The 8,289-nt window shown below is 41.7% G+C and overlaps 1 pseudogene; it reads right to left on the bottom strand.

Annotated features, from left to right (window-relative positions):
- Positions 1-4,577: 4,577 nt before the first annotated feature.
- Positions 4,578-5,078, bottom strand: LOC100450925 (probable ribosome biogenesis protein RLP24; annotated as a pseudogene).
- Between the last annotated feature and the right edge of the window lie 3,211 nt (positions 5,079-8,289).

The following is an 8,289-nucleotide window of genomic DNA, read 5'->3' as shown; positions in this document are numbered from 1 at the left end:
CCTTCCTTGGATCTCTGCCAGCTCAACCAGCCTTGCTTCATTGTGCAAAACACTCCAGGTCACACCTCAGCCAAATATCCATTCATGAGCTGTTCTTGCACCCTGGCCTCCCAGGGGAACATGCAAGGCTTTAAAATCTCTTTTACTCCTTTCTCCCCTCTCTCCAGCCCCAGTGAGAGGAGAAAGCCAGGAAAGTTTACTTCCCAACTGAAATTATTTATGCTGGACCTTTTGGAAGGTCTAGTTGTCTGGCTAGAAACAGTTGAAGTCTAAAATACCCCATAGCTTTATTTCTGTACAGGAGTGGAAGACAAGGTTCAGAATGTTTGAGCCCTTCACCCAAAGGCACACAAGGCAGGTGGGGAGGCAGGATTCTAACCCAGGCTGAAGTTTCTAGATCTAGTACTTGTACTAAGCTGCCATGCTGCTTTATGTCTGCGACCATGTTGGAAAAAGTGTTTTAGCTGTACCATCACTTAGTTACAACTATTCTGATTCTGTTTAATCATCCACCTAACTTCATAGACCTGGCTCAAGCTTCTATTTTCTTAATGTTTGCATTTTTCCAATATAAAATAATAGAAAAAAATTGCTCATTATACTGGGGTAAGTAGTATCCCCTCAAAATTTATGTCTACCCAGAACCTCAGAATGTGACCTTATTTGGTGAAAGGATCTTTGCAGATATAATGAGTTAAGATGAGGTTATACTGGGTTAGATTTGGACCCAAATCCAATGACTGACTCCTTACAAGAAGGCCATATGAAGACGCTCAGTGAAGAAGGGTATGTGAAGACAGCAGCAGAGATTGCAGGAACACAGCTACAAGCCAGGAAACCCCAAGGATGACAGCCACCACCGGAAGCTAAGAGATGCAAGAACAGATTCTCCCCAACAGCCTCCAGAAGGAACCAACCCTATCCAAACTTTAATTTCAGATTTCTGGGCTCCTGTGAGAGAATAAATTTCTGTTGTTTCAAGTCACCCAGTTTGTGGAACTTTGTTACAGCAGCAGTAGCAAACTAATAGGCTGATTAAAGGAAAGTGGAAATTAACAGTGAAAAGGAGAAATGAATGAATGCCCATCTGATTTGCAGCTTCTTGACACTTTTGATGTGTTTCTTTCCAGTCATTTTGTGTTAGGTATAACCATGCTGCACATACACTTCTGTCTCCTGATTTTTGCTTAGTGTTAAAAGCATTTATCCAGACTAACGTGTAAGTTTTGAAAGCATGATGTCAATGATTATATAATGTTTCACTAAGAGAATGCCCTAATTTTCTCATGATTATTTATCAGTGTTGTCCTGGGTTCATATTTATTTAATTAACATGTATATCAACTGGTGCAGTCCTGGCACATTTTGTGACTGTCTGCTCACACTGGAGAGGCAGTTAAGAGCCTAGAGCTCAAGAGAGGTTGCCTAGCTTCCCACCTTACCCTAGTTCTTACTAGCTGTATGACCTTGGGCTAATTACTTATCCTCTCTGTGCCTCAAGTTTCCTCACCTGTAAAATATGAAAGAAAAGCCTACGTTATGGGGTTGTCTTGAAATAAATTAATGTCTGTATAGGACTGGCTCGTGGTAAGCCAATGAATAAAATTTGTGAATAAAATTTATTCAGAGCATCTATTATGTGCTGCTGAGTTCTTGAAAATACGCTTGAAAAGTTCTTGAAAAAACTTTACCCTCCCAAGAAAGCCAATGTGTTAAAAAAAAAATGTATGCAAAAAATCATAACGGAAGTAAAACCTTATGGTAAATTGGGGTTGGAATAGATTGTGTAGGTGGTGGACTGGGTTTCCGTTTCTCTCCATTAGACTGTGGCTGCAGTGGATGTCAATTGTTACAAAGTTTTCAGAATAAATCATACATGCCCAAAAGTAGAATGACTCATTAAAAGGTGTGAACATTTTTAAAGGCTGTGGACATAATATATTGTCAACATGCTTTCCAAAAAGTAGTAGCAATTCACACTTTCCCCAGCAATACAGAGGGTTCTCTGCATCTTTGGTGGCATTGGAAATACATTCTATAACCTGTAAGTGAAAAATGCTTCCTTATTTTAATTTGTGCTGAATTACTTTTGATGATGGATACAGGTAGGTAGGTAAGTAGGCAGACAAATTCTAAGCTTTATTATTTTTGTTTGGTTGGCTGGTTTGGTTTTGTTGTTGTTGTTGTTTTGTTGAGACCCTGTTGAGACAGGGTCATGCTCTGTCACCCAGGCTGGAGTGCAATGGCACGATCATAGCTCACTGTAGCCTCTACCTCCTGGGCTCAAGGGATTCTCCCAGCAGAGCCTCCCAAATAGCTGGGACTACAGATGCCTAAACTTTAAAAGATCAAAATTTTCCACAACTGAGTGCAGTCAAAAGAATGTGCTACAGAGTCAGAAAACAAACCCAAAAGACACATTTAACAGGGCTGTGAACCACAACAGCGTTGCTGGAATAACGGTGCTCAGGAACAACATTTATTCAGATAAATAATTTCTCTTGTTCATGTTCTACAAGGAAAGAAACAAATATTTCACTAGATTAGTATAAGTTCTAAATAAGATAATACATGTAACAGCTAGTACATAATAGGAGATCAAAATGGTATCATTTGCTTTGAGAAAGTTATATATATAATATTTTTTATATATATATATAAAATTTTTTTTTGAGATGGAGTCTCACTCTGTCACCCAGGCTGAAGTTTAGTGGTGTGATCTCAGCTCACTGCAACCTTCGCCTCCTGGGTTCAAGAGATTCTCGTGCCTCAGCCTCCCAAGTAGCTGGGATTATAGGCATGCACCACCACATCCAGCTAATTTTTGTATTTTTAGTAGAGACAGGGTTTCACCCATGTTGGCCAGGCTGGTCTCCAACTCCTGAGCTCAATGAACCACCTGCCTGAGTCCCCCAAAATGTAGAGATTATAGGCGTGAGCCACTGCACCTGGCCTAATTTTTTTTTTTTTTTTTGAGACAGAGTCTTGCTCTGTTGCCCAGGCTGGAGTGAAATGGCATGATCTCCCGGGTTCAAGTAATTCTCGTGCCTCAGCCTCCCGAGTAGCTGGGATTACAGGCATGCACCACCATGCCAGGCTAATTTTTGTATTTTTTGTAGAGACAGGGTTTTGCCATGTTGGCCAGGCTGCTGTTGAAGTCCTGACCTCAAGTGATCCACCTGCCTCAGCCTTCCAAAGTGCTGGGATTAGAGGCATGAGCCACCGCACCTGGCCGAAAAAGTTATATTATTTTAAAGCCATGCCTCAAGCATAGCAGATGCATTAGCAAATCCGGAAAGTACACCAAAGGTCAAGTTCAGGAAGTGACAGTTGTGAAAAATACTCATAACCCTCCAGCCACCCAAGGAGAGCAAGCTTACTCTGACCATGCAGATTCCCAGAATCTATATGTGCTCCGACAAGATTTGCCATGAGATGCTTACAAAAGTAGCCACAGTGATCAAACCAGGCAATCCGGGTACTGTCCACATGTCATAGTTACACATCATTAGCAAGAAATGGAGAAAATCAGAGAACAGTCCATGGCTATCATACCAGAAGTGCTATAACACCATATTCAGCAACAGAACACAAGGAACCGAATGGTGAGACACATTTACAAGTAGATACACTGACCAAAGCAAGTTAAGATTATGTATAAAATATTAGTTCCATGCATGTGTATATCCTGAAGTAATTTTAAATTTAAAAATTATTTTATGTCCAACTATAATTTTTTTCTTTTTAAATGGTTTTATTTTATGTGCAAATAATGAGCAGATGTTGTACCCATAAATTTTACTTTCCAAAAACAGGAGCTTTTAAAAGAAAACCACATAATAACTTTTAAAAGGCACTAGGATTCCTCTGCTTCTAGATCATTGCTAGGCTAGAAAAATAAAGTTTTTTCTACCAGGAATCACAAGTTAGAACTGAGTATTCTCCAAAGTGGAAATTCTAGAGTGTAGTGTCACTCCAGGCAAAGATTACTCAGTTCTCATCCCAAACATCCACAACTACCTATCAGAAAGGTTAAACCAAGTTGAAACAGTCCAGCATAATTAGACTTCATCAAACGATGTCACTATGCTCTTCTAAGATGCAAATAAACCAAAACAGGAAATACTAAAATCAAAATATTTGACACTGTCATACAAATTGTTAGTTTCTCGTTGTATCCCCCCTTCTATAACATTAATAAAGTGAATATTTTACTGCAAAGAATATTTTATTTTATACATCACTAGCCATGATTTTTTGCCATTAGTTATTATACAAATGCTGCCTAGTGCCATTATCCAAATGACATAACCATTTTACGTCCACAATTCACTTCTATAGTTATAAGTAGAATTGTCATGATTTACATAAGTACATTTATCAGTGAAGATTTAATACTGACATGCAATCTAACATCCGTAATATCTGGTGTTTTGTAGATGGCAATGTAGGAGAGATATATTTTAATCACTTTTCATTTAAATGAACTTATGTAAAAAATAAACTAATAATTTACCAGTTCCAAGTCTCCAAAGGGCATTTTCAAATGTCCATAAAAGAAACGGTTACAGAGATGTTTAAGAAGCATCTTCTTGTCCACATCCTGTTGTAACTCCTTCCCTTTTGCCTTCCATTTTCTCTTCCGACTCCTTCCCTTTGCCTGCAAGATGAGCTTGGATAAGATGGATGCTTTGCTTGACTTCTTTGATATCCTGAACTTTCTGTAGCTCTTTATTTTTCTTCAATTTGTTCATTATAAATTTAGCTTGGCATTTCTGTTTGATCTCTTCAACTCTCTTCATTGCATCAATAGTTTTATTCCACAGCTCTCATTGGTATTTGATAGGTTCATTTCTATGTTTGTCAAATTCAAATGAATTATCTACTGTAAGCTCTTTACCAGCTGCTTTCTGGAATGGTTTGGTCCGCCTAACTTTTAGAGGATTGCGCTTCTTTTTAAAGTTTTTATGACATTTAGATTTACAAAATCCGAACACTTTGCAATCGTTGTGGATGAACATCATGCCATAGCCAGGGTAGATGGGCCCCGAACAGAAATAACACTTCTTGATATGCATGTTGAACCCGTGTGGTTCCCTACTGACCACACGCCAAGCTTGAGAGCCCAACTACAATTTTTTTTTTTACTTTTCATTTTGAAATAATGATAGAGTCACCAGAAGGTTCAAAGAAAGTGTACAGGGTGGCCCAGTGTACACTATACCTAGCCTCCTTCAGTGGTGGTAACATCTTGAATAATTACAGTACAAAATCAAAATCAGGAAACTGACATTGAAATGCTCCACTGAGCTGATTCAGATTTCATTGGTTTTATAAGCACACACGTGTGTACTTCTATACAATCTTATTACGAGTGTAGCTTCCTGTAACCACCAACACAATTGAGATACACAACTGTGCCATCACTACAAGGCTGCCTCATGCTGTAACTGCCCAGCGGGTTCACCCTGCTCACTGCCTAGACAGAGCTGTTTTATCAAGACAGGGGAATTTCTATAGAGAAAGAGTCATTCATGCAGAGCTGTCTGTGTGGGAGACCAGAGTTTCATTATTACTCAAATCAGTCTCCCTGAGCATTCGGGGATCAGAATTTTTTTTTCTTTTGAGACGGAGTCTCGCTCTGTCGCCCACGCTGGAGTGCAGTGGCGCAATCTCGGCTCACTGCAAGCTCCGCCTCCCGGGTTCATGCCATTCTCCTGCCTCAGCCTCCCAAGTAGCTGGGACTACAGGCGCCTGCCACCGCGCCTGGCTAATTTTTTGTATTTTTAGTAGAGAGGGGGTTTCACCGTGTTAGCCAGGATGGTCTCGATCTCCTGATCTCGTGATCTGCCTGCCTCAGCCTCCCAAAGTGCTGGGATTACAGGCTTGAGCCACTGCGCCCGGCCTCTTTTTTTTTTTTTTTTTTTTTGAGACAGAGTCTCGCTCTGCCGCCCAGGCTGAAGTGCAGTGACGTGATCTTTGCTCACTGCAACCTCTGCCTCCGAGGTTCAAGCCATTCTCCTGCCTCAGCCTCCTGAATGACTGGGATTATTGGAGCCTGCCATCACTCCCAGCTAATTTTTGTATTTTTTAGTAGTGATGGGGTTTTGACATGTTGGCCAGCCTGGTCTCGAACCCCTGACCTCAGGTGACCTGCCTGCCTTGGCCTCCCAAGGTGTTAGGATAACAGGTGTGAGCCACTGTGCCTGGCCAAGTGTTTAGCTTTTTAAGAAACTGATATTTTCCAGAGTGGCTATGCTATTTACATTACTATAAGTGTAGGGAAATAGATAATTTTCTCTCTCTGTTTCATAGTTCTTAGTTGGGATGGGCCACTGTAACAAAAAACAGATTAAAAAGAGACAAACAGAAGGTTATTAACATGTATACCTCATGTAGTATACAGGAAGATACCCAGAGAAATTGGTAAATTTCAAAGAGGTGGCTTTGAACTCAGACTTAAATACTATGTCTGCTGAAACAAAAAGAAGGGTGTAGGGAAAGTTGATTATGCTCAGGAAAAACTGGCAAATAAGAGTAAGATTTGTTATGGAGATTTAAGTCAGTGCCTTCTCCATCAATAAAGGATAACCGTCTCCAGTGACTTAGAGTCATCCTGTCCTCCTGGGATAACGTGGATGATAGGGTAACTTCCACTCTGTTTTCAGAGCTTCTCCTGTGGTTGCAGTTTCCCAAAATAATCAGCTCAAAATAAGAGAGGGGAGAGGAGAGAAAGAGAGTTATTATAAGGAATTGGCTTATGTGATTATGGAGGCCGAGAAGTCCCACCATCTGCCATCTGCAAGCTGGCAGCTGGAGAAAGCCAGGGGCATCATTCGATCTGAGTCCAAAGGCCTGAGAACCAGGGGAGCTGATGATGTAAACTGCAGTCTGAGGGAAGGAGAGACTGATATTCCAGCTCAAGTCATCTGGCAGAAAAGAAGGGCCAAATTCAGGGCGGGGCGAGGTGGCTCACGCCTGTAATCCTAGCACTTTAGGGGGCCGAGGCGGGTGGATCACTTGATCTCAGGAGTTTGAGACCAGCCTGGCCAATATGGTGAAACCCCGTCTCTACTAAAAATACAAAAATTAGCTGGGCATGGTGGCATGTGCCTGTAATCCCAGCTATCTGGGAGGCTGAGGTGGGAGAATCGCTTGAACCTGAGAGGAATAGGTTGCAGTGAGTCAAGATCGCACCACTGCACTCCAGCCTGGGTGACAGAGTGAGACTCTGTCTCCAAAAAAAAAAAAAAAAAGAAGGGCCAAATTCTCCCTTCCTCTGCTTTAAAGCCCTTAACAGCCCATTGAGGAGGGTGATCCACTCATAGACAGAATCGGAAATGACGTTTCGCCAAGTATCTGGGAACCCCATGACCCAATCAAGATGAAACATAAAATTAACCATCACAAATGCTAATGATCAGATATAAAATGGGAAGTGGGGTAGGGAGTACTTAGAGGTGGGGGGCAACAGTTGTCACTGCAAACAGGATGGTCAGGGAACCTGCCCTGAGACAGTAACATGTAGATCTGAAGGAGAGAGTAGGGGGCTTGAGAAGGGTAGTAACTCACCATTGACCCTCACCCTTGTCCACTAACTCCTAACTCTGTGTTCTCTCCCTGATGATAGCTGGTTGTTTTATTTTCATAAACTCGTGAGATGTTAGAGATGGAAGTGACCATTGGGGATGGCCATAAATTTCACTGAAGATCCTAAGTCTATTAAACAAAAAATTGAATTTTTGTGGCAACTCAGATTGACAGTGGTGGCTTTCTGGAGCATGGCATAGAGCAAGATCCAGAGGTTAGGTCTGGGTTCAGAGCAAAAAGTGATGTTTTCCCCAAGTTCAGCAGGAGGATGGTGACATTAGACAGTCGGTGGCCCATTCCTCTTCTAGTGTGACCCTCCCATTACATGATGAGGACATAGGCAGCTGTTGTGTAACAGACAGGAAGTGGCTGGATTTTCAAAATGGTCTTTAACATGAACACTTTTATATGCCTTCACTCTCTCCATGATTGACTAAAGGAAAGTAAAAGAAATGGAGGAGGCCGGGCATGGTGGCTCACATCTGTAATCCCAGAACTTTGGGAGGCCGAGGTGGGTGGGTCACCTGATGTCAAGAGTTCCAGACCAGCCTGGCCAACATGGTGAAACCCTATCTCTACTAAAAATACAAAAAATTAGCTGGGCCTGGTGGCGAGTGCCTGTAATCCCAGCTACTTGAGAGGCTGAGGCAGGAGAATAGCTTGAACCCAGGAGGCAGACGTTGCAGAGAGCCAAGATTG

Source organism: Pongo abelii, chromosome 17, assembly GCF_028885655.2.
Source record: "Pongo abelii isolate AG06213 chromosome 17, NHGRI_mPonAbe1-v2.0_pri, whole genome shotgun sequence".
NCBI classification, from domain to species: Eukaryota; Metazoa; Chordata; class Mammalia; order Primates; family Hominidae; genus Pongo; species Pongo abelii.
This window is presented reverse-complemented; position numbering and strand designations above follow the sequence as displayed.